This window comes from Dipodomys spectabilis, unplaced genomic scaffold (assembly GCF_019054845.1).
Source record: "Dipodomys spectabilis isolate Male_0828 unplaced genomic scaffold, ASM1905484v1 ptg000054l, whole genome shotgun sequence".
Lineage (NCBI taxonomy): Eukaryota > Metazoa > Chordata > Mammalia > Rodentia > Heteromyidae > Dipodomys > Dipodomys spectabilis.
This window is the reverse complement of record NW_024870731.1, coordinates 28,645,704-28,670,151: the sequence shown is the minus strand read 5'-3', so window position 1 is coordinate 28,670,151 and position 24,448 is coordinate 28,645,704.

Genomic DNA, 24,448 nt, shown 5'->3' with positions numbered 1-24,448 from the left:
CCCATCAAACTATAATGAACTTTGAAGTAGTTTATAGAGGGAAGTCACATTATCAAGCACCCATAAATATAAAGATTGGATATTGATGGCAGATGCTATAATTCAAATAGTTTTATTAAAATATCTGTAAATGTATGTGATATTGTAATAAATAATAAAAACCCCATATACACATTACTCAATTTCTCCAGTGGTAATATTTTAGAAAATAATCATGCAATAAAGCAGCCAGGATACTGACTGCTATAATCCATTTTCCCCCAACTCGCATGTATGCATGGTATGAATGTTGGGTCATGTGTTTGTGTACATTTAGTTACATAAGATTTTACCACATGCACAGAATCATGTGTTTACCTTCATAGTCAAATTCCTTTACCTTAAGTCTTCCTTTTCTTGCCCTTTTATAAACATATACATGTAATTCCATATACATGTAACTTCACACCTCCTTTGCCCCTGGAAACTCATAATTTCTATTATATTTCTAGAGTTTTGTCCTCACAAAATATTGTGAACATGGGATTGCATGTTTCATAATTTGGGGGATTACGTTTTTATACCTAGCATAAGTCTTCAGAGATTCATCCAAGTTGTGGCATATAATAGGACTTACTGCATTCTTACTGAGTATTCCATGAAATAAATATATCATATTTGTTTTGCCATTCACCTGTTGGAAGACATCTGGGATGTTTCCAGTTGTTGTGAATCAAGCTGCTAGACTATGTACAGTGTTATTTGTTGTTGTTGTTTTAACTCTGTGTGTATGTGTGTATGAGATACAGATATATACGTAAAGACAGAGAAATAAAGGGGAAGAGGGTGAAAAATGTGAGAGGGTCCAGAGGAAGATGGCAGAGGAGAAGCTAGAGGATAAACAAGCTCTCACATAGAAAGCAGTTTTAGTGTTCCAATGAACAGTCCAAGGCCAGAGATTTGGTTAAATTTACTTCTTCCTTTTACCTCTCCACATCCCCCTAATCCTATTTTTCCCCCCAATTCTCCCTAAACCTACCAATTTCTGGTCTGCTGAATCCCTTTTTGATGTTCTTAGCCCATTAATCCAGAGTTGTTTGATGTTGAATAGATTGTATCTGATGAACTAGATTATATCTGCAGCCATTTTGACTATGCAACTACAGGACTCTGGCTGATGCTTGCCTTAAAATACTGTTCTAGTGTGAAATTGGTGTTACTTTCATACCAAATGGGCAGAACAAACCAGAGAAACACAAGAAAAATGGCAACTCCGAGTATCTCAACTCCCACTCATGATAATCAGGTGGCAGAACAGTTAATAATAATAAGCCAGAGGAGAGTTTCCCAAAAGATCTACAAACACTACTGGTAAACATGGTGAATGAAAGCCTGCAAAGACTCAGTGTGAGCATGATAGGGAGCAAGATGAGGCTAAACAAAGATTAATACAGGAATATCATGAACATGAGGAAGATAACTAAAGCTTAATATAGGAATTGCGTGAGCAGGCTGAGAATAGTCAAAACAAGTACAGGAATTGTGTGAGCACAAGGAAGTTAATCACGGAGGAATATAGTAATTGCATGAGCAGGATGCAAACAGACAAAGATCTATAGAAGCATTCATGGAATCCATAAACAGACAGCTGAAGGAATCCAGGGAGACCACAAAGGGAATGCTGAATGGAGCCCATCAGAAGGCAAGGGAGTCCAATGAAACCATAACCAATCAACTAAGTGACTGGAGAATGAACATTGAACACCAAATTAAGGAAGAAGTTCATACAAGATCTAAAACAAAGTTCCAATAAAAAAATTGAAACCATCAAAGTTGACAAATTAGAAGGAAAGGAAATAAAAAAACAAAGTAGAAAGTCTTGATAGTAGGTTAGACTGAAAAGTTAAAAGTGGCTTCGTTTTGAAGCAGTAACCCTTCTGTTGCTCATATTAACCTTGGGCCCACCTGAATTTCAGAAACCCTCTTGTTTGTGCTGAAACTGCTAAACCATAGATTACTTGAACAAAGCTACTCTGAAGTCAAGCCCCACTTTGTACTATAGCTGGCCTTGGGTCCCCATAAAATTCAGATGACCAAGCTGGCCCAAGATAAACAGACCACCAATTACTCCCTGCTAAGCTTTCACTGCTCTGGAATGTCCAGATGGCCCATTGAGACCCAGCCAGTTTGATCACTCCCTACTACCTCTTATCACCTTGGAATGCCCTGCTGACGCCTCTGATTGCTGTAAATTTGTCAGTCTGTGATTTTTTTTTTCCTTCTCCTTTTGTAACTTTGTAGTTTTTGCCTTTATAAACCCTGTGACATTTCAGCTCGGGGCTCTCCTCCTAAGCTCCACTGAGTCGGTGTGTAGGATGAAGCCCAAGCTGCAGCCTGAATAAAGCCTTGCTTTTGCATTTCAGAACGTCTGGCTCTCGGTGGTCTTCTTGGTGGGGGTCCTGCGATGGGAGGTACAACAAGACCATGCAGAAGATCGAATCTCTGGGATTGAAGACAGCCTAGTTATTACAGAAAAAGAACATACAACATCCAAGACAAATCCAAGAAATATGAAAGTGAAGGACCTCTACAATGAAAACTTGAAAAACCTGAAAAAAGAAATCAAAGTAGAACTTAGGAAATGGAAAAACCTCCCATGCTCCTGGATTGGAAGGGTCAACATCATGAAAATGGCAACACTTCCCAATGCTATTTATGAATTCAATGATACCTATCAATATTCCAACCTCATTCTTCAAGTAAATAGAAGAAGCAATCCAAAAATTCATACAGAACAATAAAAGACTCTGAATAGCAAAAACAATCCTCAACGGAAAGAACACTGCTGGAGGAATATCAATACCAAATTTCAAACTCTACTACAAAGCTATAGTAATCAAAACAGCTTAGTACTGGCAACAAGAACAGACCTGAGGACCAATGGAATAGAATTGAAAACCCAGAAATGAACCCACAGACCTATAGCCATCTAATCTTTGATAAGGGAGCTTTAAAAAAAATAGAATGGAAGAAAGACAGCCTCTTCAGTAAATGGTGTTGGCAAAAACTGGTTAATCACCTATAGAAAACTAAAGCTAGATCTTTATATATCACCCCACACCAGCATCAACTCCACATGGATCAAAGACCTTGAAGTCAAAGCAGACACGCTGAAAACATTACAGGACAGAATAGGAGGAACCCTAGGTCTCCTTGGCACAGACCGAAATTTTCTTTTTTTTTTTTTTCCTTTTTTTTTTCTCCCTGCTTATGTGGTGCCGAGGAATCGAACCCAGGGCCTCTGGCATGCAAGGCAAGCGCTCTACCACTGAGCCACCTTCCCAGCCCCCGAAATTTTCTTAATAGAGACCCAGAAACACAACAAATCAAAGAAAGGTTGGACAAATGGGATTGCATGAAGCTGTAGAGCTTCTGCATGGCAAAGGACATAGCTAGCCACATAAATAGAAAACACATGGATCGGGAGAAATTCTCAACCTCTCTAGCCATAAAAGAAATGCAAAACAAAACAACATTGAGATACCACCTCATCCCAGTTAGAATGGCTATAATCAAGAACTCTAATAACAACAGATGCTGGAGGGTATGTGGACAGAAGGGAACCTTACTGCACTGTTGGTGGGAGTGTAAACTTGTTCAACCACTTTGGAAAGCAGTATGGAGGTTTCTCATAGAGCTCCCCTATCTCCCAGCAATCCCACTTTTGGGCATTTACCCAAATGATCACAAACAAGACCATACTAAAACTACCAGCCCAACTATATTTATCACAGCATTATTTAAGTCCCATGGTTTCCCTTATTTGCAATAACTACTATATGTCTGGGACAAGCAGAAAAGGTCAAAAGCTATGTACATATGACCAGATAAGATGCTGCTAAATGAAATGAATCCCAAGTTAGGAATATAAGTGGTTTTTTTCTTTCTTGCTATTGTTTCTAACATATTTATAAGGTACCATGTGATTTTTTTTGTTGCTTTGCATGTTCTCTCCCATGGTAAAACCGTGTTTTCACTGTATTTGATGTCAATATAACTTGGGGAGGGGAAGGGAAAAAATAAAATGTTTAAATAGGGATACAGGTTGACCCATTGTAATAATGGTTTGAAAAATGAATTCTACAATTTATGGGGGGGATGTAGTTGTGGAGATGGGAGGGAAGGGATGGTAGGGGGAAAACAATGGAGGGGGTAACAATGCTCAATAGGAAATGTACTCATTACCTTGCTTGTGTAACTGTAACTCCTCTGTACAGTATTTTTACAATAAAAATATTAAAAATTATGTGAGAAGTTTTCATTCCACTGAGACAAATGTAATTGCTGGGTCATGTGATAATTAATTATATACAGTACTTATTTTTAAAAAGACAATATTCAACTGCTCTCCAAAGTGACTGTTTATTTGCGCGCTATTGGTTGCAGTCACTAGTCTGTATGATAGATTTTCTCCATATCCTTCCCAGGATATTGACATTTTCCATATTCTTTTCTGTTAATCCTGATAGATGTGTAGTGCTATCTCATTGTGATTTTAATTTGCACTCATATCCTAAGGCTCATCTCTTAAAACGTTAGAATTAGTATGCAATAAATTAAGGGAAAATATATCCTAAAGAATATTATCCAAATATGGATATCTTGAGTTGCAAACATTTACATGAAGATTCACAAATAATAAATAAAAATTAAGTGATAAACTGAACGTTTTATGAACACTTAGACAAAATATTGTAGTTAAGGTAGGCCCCAGGCAATTCTTTCTAATTTGTTAAAGATGCTCCAATCAAGTTATGAGTCAATTAGTATTTCCTATAAATGCAGCTGAACACTCTGGATTGGCTTAGACAAATCCATATAATCTATTTAAAAGTTTTATTTTGGTTCATTCCCTCCCTCCAGCCCGCGCCCCCCCCCCCCCCCCCGCCCCCTGCCGCAACCAACAGGGAAATCTATCCTCTCCCTAAATCAGCTAATCTGGCATATTAAATGCAGTGATTTAGATCTAATTACTGTATGTATACCACATTGCAGAAAGCTTTTATTTCAAATTACAGATGATCATAAACACTTATTCAGAATTAAAAGTAAAAATGACATAAAATAATCAACCATTTCCTTGCCAGATTTCTAAAATCTCCTTAAGTGGAAAGCAGAAAGAGCTCATCTTCACCATAAAGCTATTAGCCATCTAAGAACTGGCACTGTTGCCAGTTTATATACCAAATGACATCTACAAATGTTACCATGCACACGTTAATGACGGGCCCAGGCTCCAGCGTCATATCACCATGCTTGTCTTGGCAGTGCCAAAACATTACTGTTAGAGCATTTTTGTTTTGTTGTTTTCAATAAGATCTGGGGGAGGAGGGAATCCTCAAAGCTCAATATTAATAACTACCATGCTGATGACCAGAGTATATCTTTAAGAACTCATAAATTAGAGGTTCAGAACTTAAATACATATACTCCTTAAAAAAACCCCACTATGGAAAACAATGAGGGAGCTAAAATGGGGTCATTTTTATAACTTACACATTATTTGTTTCCCACTGGTTTTCATAGCAACTCCTAGAAGGACATGAGCTGCCAAAGAAAAGTTATAGCAAAGGGATCTTGGTGATTAAAGTAAATCAGCTAATTCGATTTTTTTTAGTTACACTTAAAATCCTGTCCCTACCAGATAGAACACCAGGCTGGATATGAGAGAGCTGGTTTTCATCCTACATACACAGGGGATAAGAGTTAGAGATTTAACGTCCTGCCTTTAAAAGGCATTTTAAGTTATTCAACAGAAATGAAAATTGGCAATATGGATACACTATTACATAGCTGAGAAAGTCCTTCAAAGATTTCTCAGCAGCCAATACCCTTAATTTATTTCATCTAGTAGAATGTTAGTTTCTGCTTTAGGGGACTCATTTTAATTTGAAAACATCCCATTGAGCACTGAGCATGGATGATGATTTTATGCCTGAGGAGTTTCACCTCTTGGTGCCATTTCCATTTTGGAAAAAAAAAAAAAAAAACTGTTGAACTGGTACCTATTATACCTTTGGTAGAAATACCCAGTTGGCTACTAGAAAGGTGATATACACTAGCATAAAAACAGCACAATATGTGAGTTTTCGACATTTTTAATAACATATTTTGCATCAGAAAACACAAAGTCCACTCAAGTCAGAGAATTTATGTTTTGGTTCTCTGAATGCTCTCATTACAAACACATATGTTTTCCTACTGACCCAATGATAGGATTCTGTAGCACATTTCTGTAAAAGACTCCAGCCATAGATAAATGGTCTTTCATTCCCATCCTTCCCATGCCACATGCACTATGACCTTGGAAATAAATTGATGCTCCTGACTGTTCTGTTATGGTGTCACTGCAAGTTTAAAACCAAATCTGTTATTTTTTAAAATAATGTTCAAGGTGGCCTAGCCTCTAATCTAAATGCTTGTTTCCCTACAAAATCACACCTGATGTCCCAGGCCCAAAGTGATAGTGTTTGAAGATAGGTCTTCGGCAAGTATTTAAATTTAATTTAGGTCCTAAAGACAGGCAAATTTACAGAAAGAGGAAGATATATTCTCTCTTTCTTACCTTCCATCCTTTCCTTCCCAGTTCCTCCTTCTTTTCTTCTCTCTCTTCTTTTTATATGCTTTTTAGACATTTCTTTTTAAAAATACTTGTATTATTTTTTTAAGTATTGCATAAAGAAGTTGCCATTCAACAAGGCAGCTAACAGATACAGTGTGTCTTGATCAGTGTCACCCGTCAACATTCTCACCCAATCTACCAAACCCACTCCTTCCCTCACATTTTTTTATTTCTTTCATTGTGAAGGTGATGTACACAGGCATTACAGTTACGTAGTTAGATAATGAGTAATGAGTATATTTTTTGAACAGTGGCACCTCCTCTCTCCTTTGCTCTCAGATTTTTTCCCTCCCTACCCTTCTCCCTCACAAGTTGTATTGTTTATTTTCAACGTAGTGTCTAGTGAATATCACTGTTGAATTAGTTCACCCTTTGTTCCACAGTTTGTGCTTCCTTTACCCTCCCCAAAACAGATAAAATTACATACAAAATAGAGGAATTAAAAACAGCAACAAAAGGGGTGGGGGAAGCACAAAAAGTAAAATAGAAAACCTCCTGTTTCCATTTCTTGGAGTCCATTTCAATACACATCATTTTATGTGATCATATACACCTAGCTACTGAGCCTTTCTGATCCTCTCCTAAAAATATCCTCCTTTACTCTCAAAGTGTGGATGGTTAGAGACCTGTTTGATGTAAATCATGTCAAAGCATAATTTATTTTATCCATTGTGTTTACTCGTCGATTTATAGTCTAATTACTACAAATGAGGGAAATCATGCAACCTATGTTTGAGTCTGACTTACTTCACTTAAAATAATTTTTTCTGAGTCTTTCCATTTCCTTACAAATAGAGCAATATCATTCTTTCTGATGGAAGTATAGTACTCCATTGTATAGATATACCACCCCATTTTCTTGATCCATTCATTCATTGAAGGGCATCTGAGTTGATTTCATATCTTGGCTATGTTAAGTAATGCTGCAATGAACATGGATGTGCTGGTGAGTTTGGTGTTGGCCTGACTTGTGATCAATTGCATAAATGCCCAGGAGTGGGATTTCTGGATGATTTGGAAGCTCAATGTTTAGTCTTTTGAGGAAACTCCACACTGCTTTCCAGAGTGGTTTCACAAGTTTGCATCCCCACAAACATCTGTTATTGTTAGTTTTCTTGGTAATGGCCATTTTAACTTGGGTGAGTTAGAATTTCAATGTTGTTTTGATTTGCATCTCTTTTATGGACAGAGATGTTAAACATCTCTTCATGTGTCTATTGACCTTTCTTACTTCTTCAGAGAAGTCTCTCTTCAGGTTTGTAGTCCATTTATTAGTTGGGTTGTTGTTCCTTTGGGGATTTATTTGGGGGAGGAGGTTAATTTTTTGAGCTCTAGGTGTATTTTAGATATGAGACACTCAACTGATGCATAGCTAATAAAGATCTTCATCCATTCTGTGGGCTTTCTATTTGTCTTCCTAGCTATGTCCTTTGATATAGCTTCGTTCTGATGTACTTCCATGTACCTAGTCTTTCTTTGATTTATTGTGATTCTGGATTACATAGGATGTTTCAACCCATGCCTATTAGCCTCAGTGTTTTCCAGAGTATCTGGCCTTACATTGCAGTCTTTGATCCATTTGGAATTGATTCTGGTGCAAGTTGATATATATGGATCTAGCTTCAGTTTTCTGCATGTGTATAGCCATCTCTGCCAGTACCATTTGTTGAAGAGGCTGTCTTTCTTCCATCCTAAGTTTTTTGCTCCCTTATCAAAGATTAGGTGGATATAGGTCTGTAGGTTCATTTCTGGGTCTTCTATTGTATTCCATTTGTCCCCAGGCCTATTCTTGTGCCAGTACCAAGCTGGTTTGCTTTTTTTTTAATAACATAGCTTTGTGTTAGAGTTTGAAGTTTGGTATTGCTATTCCTCCCGTACTGTTCTTCCTGCTAAGGACTGTTTTTGCTGTTCAGGGTCTTCTATTATTCCATATAAATTTTTGGATTGCTTCTTCTGTATCATTCAAGAATGTTGTGGGATTTTGATGGGTACTGCACTGAATTTGTAGATAGCTTTGGGCAGTATTGCCATTTTCATGATGTTAATTCCTCCAATCCAGGAGCATAGAAGGAATGTCCATTTCCTTGGGTCTTTAATTTTCCTTTTCAGATTTTAACATTTTCATCATAGATGTTCATATTTTTGGTTAATTCCTAGGTATTATTTTTTGAGGTCCTTACAAATGGAGTTCTTTTGTGATTTCAGTTTCATGCTTCTTATTGTTGGCATAACAGAAAAACTAATGATTTTGTTGGTTAATTTTATATCCTGGTACTTTTTCAAAGTTTCAAATCAGTTCAAGTAATGTGGGAGAGGAATCTACAAGGTTCTTTACAGAATCATGTCATCTGCAAAGAGGGAGAGTTTTACTTCTTCTTGCCCTAGTTGGATCCAATTTATGTTTTTCTCTTGCCTTATTGCTCTTGCTGGGATTTCCAATATAGTACTAGAGAAGAGTAGAGATAGTGGACATCCTTGTCTCATTCCTGGTTTTAGGGGAAATGGATTTAATTTTTCACCATTAAGTATAATGCTGGCTTTAGGTTTGCTATACACAGCCTTTATGATATTGAGGAATGCTCCATGTATTCCTAGCTTCTCCAGAGCTTTTATCATAAGGGTTGAATCTTGTCAAATCCTTTTTCTGCATCTATAGAGATGATCATGTGGTTTCTTGTCCTTGTTTCTGTTGATAGGTTGAATTACATTTATTGACTTACATATATTGAACCAGTTTTGCAATCCTGGAATGAATCCCATTTGGTCATAGTGTATGAGTTTTTTTGGTTAGTTGTTGAATTCAGTTGTCCAGAATATTATTGAGAAAATTTGCATCAATGTTCATCAAAGAGATGGATCTATAGTTCTCTTTCTTTGATGTATCCCTATTTGTTTGGGGATGAGAGTTATGCTGGGTTCATAGAATGAGTTTGGTAGTGATCTTTGTCTATCAATTTCATTGGAGAGTCTGAGGAGTATTGGAGTGAGCTCTCCTTTGAAGATCTTATAGAATTCAGCTGTGAATCCATCTGGTCGTGGGCTTTTCTTGGATGGGAAGTCTTTTATTGCCATTTCTAATTTATTACTTGTTATGGGTCTATTTAGTTAGTTTAAATCTTCTTGGTTTAGTTTGGGTATATCAATACTCTCTAGGAATTCTTGCATTTCCTCCAGGTTCTCCAATTTGATAGCATAAAGGCTTGCAAAATATTCCTTTATAATGTTCTGAATCTTGTTTGCTTCTGTCATGGTGTTCCTCTCACTTTTCTTAATTTTGTATGATATGAATTTTTTCAATTTAAGAAAATAATTTATGTATCCAATTCATCTTGATCTATATCACCACCTTCAACATTTTCACCACCTTTGGTCCACCCTCTTCACCTAAACCCCTCACTCCCTGGCCCTGCACTCCCCTGTTGCAAGGACCCACTTGCTGGTACTTGTTTTGTTGGGTTCTTAGTCTTTCTAAAAAATTATATTATTTGAGCTCTCCACAGAGTCTATTATACTTTAGTTAATTCATTTGTAACTGTTCGTATACTATTCTCCTACAAATCTTTCTTCTCTGCATGCACTAAGGAAAGGCATGTTAGGACATTACCAGAAAGAAAACCTCTTAGATGAACTTGGCCATGCTGGAAATTTGAAAACGATGAGACATAAAATGCAAGTTTTCTTAGCCAACTAGTCTATGTAATCACTCATATCAATCCAACCCAACAAAGATTTATAAAGTTATTTTTTATGTTGTCAAAACCAAGTAATGTTTAAAATTACATTTCATTTATGATTATTCAGTCATAATTGGTAGAGTAGACAGGGAAAATTGTGTTCATACTAAGGAAGAAAGAGTGAAATAAAGAGACAAATGAGTCAGGAAGGAAGTAAACCACTAGGCAGGATACTGTGCTACCAAACTGACCTCAGTTTCCCAACATAGCAAGTTACCACCACTCAGTTAATGTGGTTGTTTTAACAGAAAGTAGGGCAAATCACTTAGCCCAAAGTGAGTGAGTAGGTAGGCTAGGGAGGTATAAGACAGTACACAACTGGAACCTGATACCCTATCTCCACTCTCTTAGAAACAGATCCTTTTATAGAATATGTTGTTCTCTCACAGACAGAACACTTGGGTCAAAGTGTCTTCAAGCAATAGACCTTGGTGGCCATATGGCTACAAGAGCAAATTGCACCGTTGTTTGACCTACTTCACCCTTCACAGAGAGAACTGCAGGGTTAGGGTTTTTGACCCTTCAAACATCCACACACCTGATCAGCCATAGTAAAGCATTTCTGTACATTATCAGCACTAGTAAAGCATTTCTGTGCATTAGGGTTTAGAGTGAGGTATGGCTGGTTAGAAGCAGGGAATAGATGCAAATGACTTCTGTCATGATTCTATTTTTGAGAAATGTTGCAGACATTGCAGTTGAAAGCAACAGGTAAAATTCTGCATAAAATATGTTCAACCAACTGGTGCCACTAGTCAGTCCTCTCCTCTTACAACTGTTTTGCTTCCAAGATGCTCAAGGGTCTGGTTGAGCAAATAATTATTGGTATAGTGCCTGCGATCACTTTTCCAGCTCTCCTCCCAAATGAGATACTAACCCTTGCCAGCCTCTGCTGTGTGTAGGTACCAAGCAGACTGCTTTGAGATTTTTATTTTCCTGCCTGAATCAGGCCTGTGTGCAGTCAGGAACTTAATTCCTACTTTAAAATAATGGCAAAGAATCTACTGGTGACAGTGGCAGCAAAGAAACTGGCACTGGAATGATTTGTTCCTTTATATGTCTCAGGCTGAAAGGGCTTCTCAGGGCTGTACAAGTCCTTGCTTGCTTAGCTTGGCAGCCTCCATCCTTATGCTAAAACCTGCCATACAGAAAGTGCTGAAGAAATGTCTATTGAATAAACAAAGTCTGTTGCACAAAACAAGGTGCAGCCTGTAAAGGCACAAACTTAAAAAAGTAGTAAGAAAGTGTCTGTTGTTTTTATGAGAGAGGTATGTGGACCATTATATGAAATCTAACGATGTGAATAAGTTAGATAGAAACCATGAACCTACTACCATGGAAAATTTTGTATTGGAAAGCATATGATCACAAACATACACATGCATAGGATGAGGCACAGGTGAAGGGAGACATTCAAAAAAATGAAGCTGCATGCAAACAATGGCTGGCCATGCATTGCTGGTAGACTTGCAGGTGATTTTTGTAATAGTCGTTATATGTTTTGGGTTTTCTGAAATTACTACATATTATAGTTTGCAATTTGAAATTATTACAAAAATTATTACAAAAATATCACCCAAAATACACTAAAGGAAAAAGAGGAGGAAAGGAAAATAATAGTCATTTCATAATATATCATAATAGAAGATATTGATAATTTGTGGTCAGGACAACCCTACATCCCTCCTCCTCCTCCTCTTCCTGCTCCCTTCCCACTCTTTTTCCTCCTCCTCTTTCCTCCTCCTCCTCCTCTTCTTCTTCTCCTTCTTCTTCCTCTTCCTCTTCCCCTTCCCCTTCTTCTTCCTCCTTCTCCTCTTTCTCCTCCTCCTCCTCCTCCTTCTCCTTCTTCTTCTTCTTCCTCCTCCTCCTCCTCTTCTTCTCCTTCCTCTTCTTCCTCCTTCTCCTTCCTTCTCCTCTTCTTCTCTCTCCTCTTCTCCCTTCTCCTTCTCTTCATCCTGTTCTTCTTCCTCCTCCTCACCACCACCACTATCACCACTACCACCATCATCAAATAATATGTGGATATTGTGTTATACAATAGTAACTTTTTGCATACAGTGTTCTAATATCCAAGAACTATGCCTGAAGAATTGTAGGACTAGAGGCCACTCCACAGAGCATGACTGAGAAAGGCTCTGGAGCAATGGTCTGCTCAGCCACTGATCCTCTATATGAAAATTAATTCAGTCTCCCCAAATAAACCCTGATGTTCCTTTGACAGTAAGCCATGCTCTATCTGTGTTTAATACCTTGTTCTATGGAATCCTTTGAATTTTACATTTTTCTCAAATTTTACACAACACAAAAGCAAACAAAATTACTAGAAGAGCTAAAGAAAGAAGGCTGTGATATTTGACCAGTGCTTCTCAATGGAAGGCCATTTCGGCCCCCAGGGAACATTTATCAACATCTGAGGATATCCCAAGTTGGGATGAAGACAGATGCCGTAGAAGTGTGTTTGTTGGCAGATGCTTGACATTCTACGACACACAAAATATCCACATGAGACAATTATTTGATCCAAAATGACAATAATTGTTAGGTTGAGAAACACTTCTTTAGCACAGGAAAGAAGAGGTTCAACACAAGGGCTATGAACTGTCACCAGCAGAATAGTAGTAGGTTCCTTTTATCCTCAGTCCCCTCTTCCTCATGAATTCAGTTAGTCAGATCTGAAGCCTCGTGCAAGAAGTAGCGGTGATCCAGAGATTGAGTTTCTAGAGTGTGGTAGAGGTGTAAATGCCCCGTCCTTCATGTGGGCACTCCAGCAGTTTCTAGGACCCCCTTCCACAGTGGAAGTGGCTCTGACCTCAACTTCCATTATCCAGGTGATGACCCTCTGCAGCTGGCCACTTTCAGGTATCCCTCTCATCTTTAGAATTCCTGATTTCTAACCTTTTCTTGGGTCATTTGGGACATTCTCTTGGGTGGAGTCTGTTTAACCTTTTCTGTTAAACTGTACATCTTTCTTTCTGTGTTCTACCATTGCAGACCAAAACTGGAAGGGCAGACATTCATCTCTTCTGTCACGTTCAGCTGGACTTGGGAGGACACAAAAACCCTCCACTGCTTCACAGGAAATAGTATGCAAACAAAAGCTAGGCCACACCATTGACATTCCTCATATTTCCCTTCATCCTTTCAAAACCCAAAGTGGGTATCCTCAAAGATCGACAGAGCTAGCTGTCTGTTAGTATATCCATACATCCTGCTTTGACAGCTTGTCAATTTGAGACACAAAGGCATTTAGCGTCTATTTTACTTTCATATAAATATACCATACACAACCATTGAAATCTATTTCTACTTTTTAAAAGGGCTGTTGTATTGGTTTTCTATTTCTGTTATAATTAGCACAGGCAGTGGCTGATAGAAAGCAAATGTATTATCTGACAACTCTGCAGGTTAGGAATCTAACTTGAGTCTCACTGGGCTAAAACCAAAAGTTTAATTGAGATGGTCAGAGTATTTTCTGCAAGCTGCTAACATCTCATTGTGTATATTGCCACCCTAGGTGCCAAGGAATCTTTTAGATAATGAAGCCAGTGATAGATAATGAAGCCAGTGAAAGCCAATCAGATCATTCACACACACTCACACTCACACTCACACACACACACACACACACACACACACACATACACTAAGGCACACTAGGGGTATTTGGATTTTTTTTGGCAGTCATGGGGCTTGAACTCAGGTCCTGAGTGCTGTCACTGAGCCTCTTCGTGCTCAAGGCTAATGCTCTACCACTACCACTTTGAGCTACAGTGTTGCTTCCATTTTTCTGATAGTTAATGAGAGATAAGAGTTCACAGACTTTCCTGCTCAGGCTGGCTTTGAACTGTGATCCTCAGCTCTCAGCCACCAGAGTAGCTAAGATTACAGGCGTGAGCCAACAGTGCCTGACTAGGTATTTGGATTTTTTTAAATTATGTATTTACTTATTATTATTGTAAAGGTGATATACAGAGGGGAGACTATTATATAAGTCAGGTAATGAGAGCATTTATTTTTCAACAGTGTTACCTTCTTCCTCATTTCTTCACAGTTTTTTCTTTCCTTATCCCTCTATTCCCACCCTTCCCCACCCCCCCCACACACACAAGCTGTATAGTTCATTTCCAGCATAGTGTCTACTAAGTCCCACTAGGTATTTTGATTTTGTGGCTCAGTGGTAGAGTGCTTGCCTAGAATGCATGAAGGCCTGTTGGATTCCTCAGTACCACATACACAGAAAAGGCTGGAAGTGGAAGTGGCTCTGTGGATCAAATGGTAGAGTGCTAGGCTTGAGTAAAAGAAGCTCAGGGACAGTGCCCAGGCCCAGAATTCAAGTCCCAGGACTGGTTAAAAAAAAAAAAGTGGTGCAGGGTGATATATAAGGATCTAGCTTTAGTTTTCTACAAGTAATTAACCAATTTTGACAGCACCATTTACTGAAGAGGCTGTCTTTCTTCCATTCTATTTTTTTTAGCTCCCTTATCAAAGATTAGATAGCTATAGGTCTGTAGCTTCATTTCTGGGTTTTCTATTCTATTCCATTGGTCCTGAGGTCTGTTCTTGTGCCAGTACCAAGCTGTTTTGATTACTATGGCTTTATAGTAGAGTTTGAAATTCAGTATTGATATTCCTCTAGCAGTGTTCTTTCTGTTGAGGATCGTTTTTGCTATTTGGTGTCTTTTATTGTTCCATATGAATTCTTGGATTGCCTCTTCTATTTCCTTGAAGAATGAGGTTGGAATTTTAATGGGTATCGCACTGAATTTGTAGATAGCCTTGGCAAGTATTGCCATTTTCACGATGTTGATCTTTCCAATCCAGGAGCATGGGAGTTGATTGGGTGGGGGGTGGGGGAAGGATGGGAAGGGATGGGAAGGGGAAACAAAGGAGGAGGCTACAATGCTTGATAAGAAATGTACTCATTATCTTGCCCATGTAATTGTAACCCCTCTGTACAGTATTTTCACAATAAAAAAAAAGTGAGGGGAGTAATTCAAGGCTGGAATCCATTGGGAGGATGTATGTATGTATGTATGTATGTATGTATGTATGTATGTATGTATGTGTGTGTGTGTGTGTGTGTGTGTGTGTATGTATCTCATGGCCCCTGTAATCACTGGTCACTCATCTTTCTCTCAGAGTCCCCTCTCATTGTCCTGTTCTCTATCCTTTCTGAAACATATATATTCATCTCATCTCTTGACTCTTTGAGTTATCTATCTTTTGTCTTTGTAAAATTTTTAATTTCAAATTTTTATATTTTACTCATTTATTTTAATAATTCTATTGCTTTCTGCTGCATAATCAATCCTAACAGACAGCAAGGGTTAACATAAAACTGAAGCAAAGGGTGAGAGTGAGCCTTCAAATTGTAATTCTGCTCTATCTAGAGAAGAGCCAAGTGGTGCTCCTCCTGTGTTTCTGTGACGTATTGGATGCTAAGCCTCCCAGATCAATAATATCTTAGTAAAGTACAATACTTCATTCCACCATGCGCCAGGAAGAATTCATTTTGTTTGGGAGAAGTCAATTAGAGAAGGATAACTAATAAAAATTCAGTGTTTCCTTAGAGTGATTTAGGTTTTTGCTGAATTTGAAATTTTTATGCCAATACTCCATGGGTCACTGATTTAGACAAATTAAAGACATAAATCATATGAAAGCTGTAATTGCTAGAGTGGTTTTGTTTTCACTTTATATTTATAAAATCTATTTGTTTTGCTCTATTTTATTGCCTCTGTTTTACCTGTTTTTCATTGCTATGCTAAAACGGTTTCTTCCTTGGGATATCCATTTATCTATGTTCTGCTTAGAATCTATTGAATTTATGATTTGGCTACATAGGACTTTACCAATTTGCCAAATAGAACTAATTCTTTTAACAGTAGTCTGTTTTCTAGCTCTAATATTCATGATATTATTAATCCTTGCCAGAGTCCTTTGGGACACGGGACTTATTAAGTATCTAGCCAGTATATTACAATGTGGAACTATATTTTGAGGTTATTTGTTCTTTCATAATTAATTATAAGAGCTACTTCGTTAACTTATTGGGCATTTATTATACGCTAGGTCAAGACAATATTAAATTTACTTTTCACAGTAACTCTCTGGTTTAGAAATTGGTCATCTTCAATTTATAGATGAGGAAGCCAAACTCGGGACCCACAGATTCATAATGAAGCAGCACACAGCGGGAAAGGAATGCTTACTGACTCATTGTTTCCAACAACTCCAGAATTTTCATTCTTGTTCAACTTCCCATTCATTTCATAAGTAACTCAAATTGTGCCTTTATTCATGACTGACACTTTTTTTAAAATCAAAAATGAAAACACAAATCTTCCTATGGTTTATTATGGATAACTCAAAAATCCCAATTGGAGTGTTGGGGTATTCACTGTGAGTTTGCTAGTCTTTGTGAAATATGTAAATGACAGGAAGGGCTGCAGGATTCCTGAAGAGCAATCCTCAGGAAAGTGTGCTTTCCCAGCCACTGTGGCTTTGAGTCATTGCTCCACCCACAACTCTCCTGTAGGGCAGCAAGTAGGAGATTCTAACAAACAGCCTTTGCTTGAATGAATCATATTCATGGGGAAAACAGAAATTTAAGAGATTTGGGAAGGTTCTCAGTACAGCCATCCTTTCATTTCCTGTATGATACTAAACAGATGCTTATCCACATTCTTCTTAGCACTTTGCAGGCATTTGGGTTCTACTTAAGTGTCTCTGCATCTATGCATTTGTAAAACTGTTCTAATGGGGCATGGTGACTCAGACGAAAGTTTTGAACTCAGAACACTTAGATTCAAATTCTTGCTTGGTCACTTGCTAGTACTTGGCCATGGAGGAATTAATTTAATTGCTCTGTGCTTTGTGTTCCTTTCAATGGAAATGATACTATTGTGCAATCAACCTCACAAAGTTTCTGAGGACTAAATAGACTAAAATTCATAAATCAAAGTTTCTTAACATATAGCAATTGTTTGATAATGTTAGTTATTATTTTTATTATATACACACATTCATGTATTGGTCTCCAATTTTTAAGAGAAGCACTTGATATAGGAAAAAAGTAGCCACAAAACAGGCTACTTTTCAGTTTTACTACATAAAATAAAAATTATTTACACAATCATAATAAAATAATTATTTAAAATATGTTTTGCTACAAAATAATTTTTAAAATTATTCCTAAAAAGTAAATGGAAAAACTTGGAAAAAATTATATTAAGCGAAGTAAGCCAGGCCCAAAGAAACATAGGTCCCATGGTTTCCCTTATTTGCAATATCTAGTATATGTATGAGTCAAGCGGAAAAGGTCAGATAATGTGATGTTAGGAAAATGAACCCTTAGATATGTATTTTAATGTTTTTTTCTTTCATGCATTTGTTTCTAACGAATTTATAAGATTATCTCTTTGTTGCTTTGTATGTCCCCCCCCCACAGTATAACCCCTGCTTTCACTATATTTGATGTCAGTATAACTTGTAGAGGAGATGGGGAAAAACAAGTCATTTAAGGATACAGGTGGACCTGTTGCAACAATGAGAAGTACAAGTTGTCATGTCGAAAACGAGCTTTACAACGTTGGTGGGGGGAGGGGGGGAGGCAGGGAGGATTGGGGGGGGAGGCTGGGAAGGGATGTGAAGGGTAAACAAAGGAGGAGGCTGCAATGCTTGATAAGAAATGTACGCATTATCCTGCCCATGTAATTGTAACCCCTCTGTACAGTGTGTTCACACAAAAAATAAAATAATTTTAAAAAATTATTCCTAAAAAGTAAAAATGAATCACATCAGATCAAACTTAATAAGCAACATATCAGCACATTAATTTTATCAATTAGCTTCATTGAACAATTAGTTTAATTTTTATAATTCTTACAGAACAATCCCAAGATGTTTATGACCTCCAACAGCCAAGTTTTATTTCTAGATTATAGCTCACATCTTTGTCAACACAACTGAGTTGTATTGTTATTGCATCATACTGTGTCTGGGAAGGAACAGAATACATCTAACACTCCACTGGCCTCAAGGCTGAGGAAACACGGAATGAGAAGCCAGTCAATAACTCTTGAACTCTGGCCTGGGTGCTGATCCTGAGCTTTGTGTTCTTTTTATTTTTTATTTTTTCTCAATGTTAGCTCTCTACCACTTGAGCCACATCTCTACTTCCAGTCTTTTGATGATTAATTAGAGATAAAAATCGCTCAGGCTTTCTTGCCCAGGCTGGCTTCGAACCACATTCCTCAGCTCTCAGCCTCCTGACTCCCTAAGACTACATGAGTGAGATGCTAGTGCCTGGTCAATCAATCACTTTTCATGATTCTACTTGAAAGCAGCATATTTTACTTCCATTTGCAATTCCCTCCCCCTTTTTTTCTTGCAAAAACCTACATGGAGCAGGGGAAAGTATTTTGAAGAACATTACTACTGTTACCATATCTACTAAAACCTTATTGATTGAGCAAATGGATACATGATGATATAGATATAATATTGTATCTCATAATCTCAAAATCTGTTGCATAGATGTTTTTGGCCCATCTCTTCCAATGAGAAAATTTATAGACAGAAAAGTTTGATTAATTTGTTACATTAACCTCACTGATGAATATTGTACTTTTCTTAGAGGAACAAGAATAACCAGGAGATTCATGACTTTTACTCACATGGAACCTGAGAGTATTTAAAAGCCCAAAAGCTATGTACATATGACCATATGAGATGATGTTAAGCGAAATGAACCCCAAGATAGGGACACAAGTATCTTTTTTCTTTCTTGCTATTGTTTCTAACGTATTCATAATGTACCATGTGATTTTGTTGTTGCTTTGTATGCTCCTCCCCCATGGTATAACCCCTGTTTTCACTATATTTGATGTCGGTGCCCTGCATCTTGTATATACTTCTCTAATTCAAGGAGGGGAAGGGAAAAAACAAAATGCTTAAATAAGGATACAGGTTGACCCATTGTAACAATGAGATGTACAAAACACTATGTTGAAAATGAACTTTACAACTTCCAGGAGGGGAGAGGCGGGGGGGGGGGGGCAGGATAGTTGTGAAAGTGGGAGGAAAGGGATGGTAGGGGGAAAACAAAGGAGGAGGCAACAATGTCAATAGGAAATATACTCATTACCTTGCTCATGTAACTAACCCCTCTGTACAGCATTTTTACAATAAAAAATGTACAATAAAACCCCACTATTATTTGAGTGCTGCTATGGTAAGTGCTCTAAGAAGAAGTACAAGTAGATGTAAGAATCAATGTAGAGAAGGCTAAGGAGTGTTTCTTCCAAAAAATTATCTTAAAGCTAAACTCTGACTGAGGAGCCAGACAGCAGGACAAATGTAGATGATTTCTATGTAAAAGAGGCTAAGAATGACACTTCTGATTTCATGGCAGCACATTCAAATAATTTGGATGGGAATATGTCAGAAGTCACAGGCAAAAGGTACAAGTTCTGTTAAAAGAGAGAAAAGCTCATGGTTAGAAATACAGATTCTAGACTCACATTTCTTGGGATTGAATCTTGATTTCCCCATTTATTTGTGCATAATTAAACAATTTTTAACCCTATCCTGTCACCATTGTCTTGATTACAAAATGAGAAATTATTTGTTTCTACCTTAGAATTCTAAGTTGTTGGTTTTTTGTTTTTTTTTTTGCAAAGCACTGAAATAAGCATCTACAGGCAGCACTTAACAAATTTTATTTTTTGTTATTATCAAAGGACCAAGGCCAGGAAATGCAGTGGCCGAATAGTTAAACCAGTGGTTATCAAGGTGTTCAGTTTGACAAATGGAGCACATTAAGAGTAGCCATCAAGTCTTTAAAGCCCTTAGTAGGACCATTCTAAGCACTTAGTATGACAAGGTAAATGGGGCCCGTCTTCCCTCTGTTCCATTTTCACCACAGAGCAGTGCTGGACCAGGGACCGGTGAGTGCACTGCAAGTTGTATACGGGATGGGATAATCAACTCACTGCCAAGGAGCCATGGGCCAAGGAAGAGGAAATAGACTAGAAGAGGAAAAGGACAAAGTCAAAGTGGAGAAAAGGGTCATGGCCCACTGATAGAGTTTTACCACAGGTGCCTGGGAAGCAGAGCAGATGAGGCCCCTGATTCGGAGGCCTGTAAAGAAAGGTATTTTGGTGAGGGATGCAGATGTGCCTATGAGCTTGACTGTCCCAAAGGACCTGAATCCTTAACCATATAACTCACTCTAGAAAAAGGATTCTTTATAGTGTAGGAAGAATGAATTCCTCCAATGAGCCTGTCAGGCAAAACAGTTCATATAACTCCTGCTACTGCTGGGTCAGAAAGATCATACACAGGGTTTTGGCTTGGAATAGATTCCATAGTCAGAGTTATATAGTTCTGTATGAAGCTATTGGCTTAAATTGGCCTTGTGATGTTTCTCAGCTGCTGATCAGACTTAGGCTGGATTAAAAACGTTTATGTGGGAGGGCATCTGCTGGTTTTGTGTTTTGTTTCTGTTTTTAATAACCTTCTGCCTCATTGCATAGTTTTGGAGATTAACTATATGCCTGGTGGGAGTAACTATTAACAACTCTGGAACCTGGCTATCCATGCCACCTAAGGCAAATTTCCCAGGTATTTCAATCCCTCAGTTCTCTGAGGCTTCAGACCACTCAAAAAACAAAGGCTACAACTTGCTTCAGTAAACAACCCAAAAGGTCAATGTGGCTGCTCTGAGATTCAGTGATGACTCTGGCTGGCTGAGACTGGAGGAGAGAAACGGACCAGGTCAAAATGGAAGAGAACCCAACAGGGTCAAAAGTCAAAGCCAAGTATATCTGCTTCCAAAGACTTGTTGAGTGCATGCAGCCAGATTGGGGGAGGGGGGAGTCAAATAGAAATGATGAAGATGATTCAAGAAACTGCTTGAATATTTTGATAACATACCCCAAATTATCAAGCACTTATTCAAACCTACTTCATTATCAGGAATCGAAATTTAGCAGAATAAAACACAGGAAGTGATTGCTCAAAAGGGGTGAAGTGGGGTCAAGGGAAGAAAGTTGGACAAATGAAGAGAAGAAAGGGAACATGCAGTCAAGAATCCAATGCATATTAGATTAATTAAGAAGAGTACTACAAAATTAAGAAGAGTAATGGAAAGGGAGGGGAGAGGAGGGACAGATGAGAATATTCAAAGGGGTGACATTGACCAAGATGTACTGTATTCATAAACTGCATAAATTTATACACCTACTAAAATATAATTCAAAAAGTAAAACACACACACACACACACACACTCACAAAACAACAAAAAAAAATGGAGAAATGTGGGGCTTGATATCCTCAAGAGCAATGTTTATCTTTTGGCCAGGACGAGTGAGAATGGAGTTCATAGAACTTTGGTTTGGTTTTCGGTGACAGACTGGACAAATGACTAGAATCTAAGAGTCTCTCTGTGCAGATGTGTCTAATCGCCCTTTCCAATATTTAGCTTTTCCATGTAACATAATGAGAGGAGAAGTAAATCTGAATCAATAATACATCTGCTCATAAACCTTCGTTTGTTAAATATAAAGCAAAATTGTGACACTCATAAAACAAGGCAAACAGTTGTGTGTTTGTATTAAAATATCATTGAGATAAGCAATAGCCCAGCTATCCGAGCAAAGGAACATCTGTGCTATGATCTTGCTATTTCTGGCTGAGTCATCTCATGCTGAGAAAAAAGAGGAAAAAGGAGTTATTCCTCGTTGTGTTCTTAATCGTGTTGAGAATGAGCTTTGTTTTGTGTCTTCGCAGGGTACAGTACACCAATGCAACAGGTGTCACTGGAGAATAAAATTTAACTGATGGTCTCAGTTCACCACAAATCTGGACTTTGCAGTCAATTTTAAAAGTTAAAAAAAATGAATCCATAAAAGTATATCAGGGCAAAATTTTAAGTGTTCACAGTTCAGTAGTTAATGAGTCTGCCTCTGCCTTTAAAAATAATTACTTGACAATGCTAAAAACAGACAGGCTACCGTTACATAAGGCAAAGAGTACATTTCCTTTTGGACAAAGTCACCCCTTTCCTTCCTTTCTCCAAGTCTTTCCTTCCCATCCCATCCAAAAGTTGTAAAGTTCATTTTCAACATAGTATCTGGGGATTACCAAGGCTACATTTGTTTAGCTCTGTCCCTCCATTTCTGTGCCACCCCTTATAATCCCAAAGACATATAGACAAACAAGACTAAAAGAAAATAGAAACAGTAAAAAAGAAAAAAGAACCTCTTGTTTTCATTTCCTGGAGTTCATTTTGATATGTATTATTTCGTATGCTCAGATGCACATAGGCATTGTGCTTTTGGGTTCTTCTCCTGTGAGTATCCTCCTTTGGTCTCACTGTGTGTGAATGCCTACAGACCTGGAACTTTTTCATTTGATCACTGGAAAAGATATCAGAAATACTTGGTAAGATTGTTTCCTGTGTCTTGCCACAATAAAGTTAACAGGCAAAAACTTTCCTTCACAGATCCTAACAGAAATTTATTGACTATACATCTTGAATAGGAACCTAACTAAAAAAAAAAACATTAATTATACTGAATTACATTCCGTAGAGAAGTATTGAATTTGTGAAATTAAGATTTTTAGGATTGCCATAAGAAGCTTTATGTGGAATTTACTACTGATAGCTTTACTATGTAAATGATTAAAAAGTACCTATTAAAAAGAAGCTTTGTTATTTTACTTTTTTCAGGTTTTTTTCCCTAGCTTTTTTTCCTTTTGTCACCATATTTGATTTCTGTACTTAAAAATTTTTTTTTTGATTTCTGTACATTTTGTCTTGTACCTTTGTCTCTTGCCTTATCTGATTTGGGGAGGGGAAGGGGAAGCACAAAAACTATGGGGAAATGGGTGACGTAATTCAGCAATGGTACCTAGACACTGTGTTGGAAATGAACTTTTCAACTTGGAGGGAGGTGTGGGAGAAGGGAGGGGCAAAATTGGGAGAAAATGAGGGAAGGGTAGCACTGTTAAAAAAAATATGTACTCGGAAGTGGCGCTGTAGCTCAAGTGGTAGAGTGCTTGCCTTGAGCTGAAGAGCGCAGGGACAGCGTCCAGGCCCAGAGGTCAAGACCCACAACTGACAAAAAAAAAAAAAAATGTACTCAATACCTGACTTATGTTAACTACAACTCCTCTGTACATTAGCTTTAGAAAAAACAAAATCACCTAGTCTATGTAATGAGCAGGCAGAAGTCAAAGATTGTAGAAAACATCTAAAACACCTGTATTAAATTAGATCTTTGAAAAAATTAGTGATCTAGTGCCCCAGACTTATCTTGACCATGGAAAAATATTGCATAATGGGGTATTATGGATTTCCTGCAGAAATACATGAGATCTTATAGTTAAACTGCTAGATCACAGTGCTGTACTTGTTAGAAATGCTTAATCCACAGTTCTGATGATCAGCTTGATTACAACTAGAAACAAAGTAGAGCCCAGATAATAAATTCAGTATATCAATTATTTCCAAATATGCTGTTAAAAAAAGGAAAGAAAAAAGAAAGCCAAAGATCCCAGCTATTGACACATTTTTGCCAAATTTTCCAGGACTATCTAACAGATACTTTGGGCATTCACATATGCCCAAAGCAATCTACAAGTTAAGTCACTAATTTTAACCAGTCCCTTCACCAATCCAAGTAATACCAAGTATAAGGTAATTTTAATCAGATGATTGATGGAGTACTAAGAACTGGACTCATCAGATAGCCCCCCAATGTTGCTCCATATGGCAGGAAGAGCAGGGCTCTGACCCTAAGCCCTGTCCTTCCCCCTGGCATTTGGTATTGGGCACATTGATGCTTTGTCTTCAGAAAGACTAGTTTACAAATGTCCTCAGTCTCCCAGTGTGCCCACTAAAAACAAAGAACCCAGGGCCCAAAGTCATGGGCAGAAGCAAATTCATAGTCACATGCAGATACTATAATGACTGAATTTTAAAGACAATGGTCTCTGTGTGCTGCCATCAGATACAAAGATCTCTTTGAAAATTACCTTCAAAC